The 512-nt window shown below is 35.9% G+C and overlaps 1 protein-coding gene across 1 annotated transcript in view; it reads right to left on the minus strand.

Moving 5' to 3' along the window:
- Positions 1–167, minus strand: part of LOC137972456 (uncharacterized) — a 25,037-nt gene extending 24,870 nt beyond the window's left edge. The window contains exon 1 of the mRNA XM_068819204.1: positions 1–167. This exon is cut by the window's left edge and continues 207 nt beyond it. The gene's annotated coding sequence lies outside the window, so the exon portion shown is untranslated.
- Positions 168–512: the final 345 nt, after the last annotated feature.

Here is a 512-nt window from a genome sequence, read left to right on the forward strand (position 1 = left end):
CAACAGCAAGAGAATTGAATCTGATATTACTCTCCTTTGTTCTATTACACAAATCGCATGGCATCAGTATTTTGCCCTCCAAGGGCTAACAATTTTCTAGTGATCTAATATCAATCGCCAACACAAGAATGATATTCTTATCAAATCAACGTGGCAAGCTCAGAGAGCTTCAGACTCTAAGGTCAAATTTTATGTAGAGTTATTTGGTGTTAAATTACTATGAGTTCAGATCTCTACGCAACTTATTTCTAAATCAATATTTATTAAGCAGAAGCTTGTTCAACCGCCCAGCGATTTTCATCAATTTTTTAACTACGCAATATTGTATTAAATCATACCAAATCGTATGCGAATTGAGGGATTTTTCTAAACTAATTAAGGGTGCGTTCGATTGACCGTATTCCGAAATAGGAATACATGGAATAGACGGTTGGAAATCCTTCGTTTTTACGGAGATTCACGCGAAAATTATCTTCATCTCGAGCGTTAGCCCTTTGTCAGAGCAAAGTTTA

Source organism: Montipora foliosa, chromosome 10 (genome assembly GCF_036669935.1).
Source record: "Montipora foliosa isolate CH-2021 chromosome 10, ASM3666993v2, whole genome shotgun sequence".
Lineage (NCBI taxonomy): Eukaryota > Metazoa > Cnidaria > Anthozoa > Scleractinia > Acroporidae > Montipora > Montipora foliosa.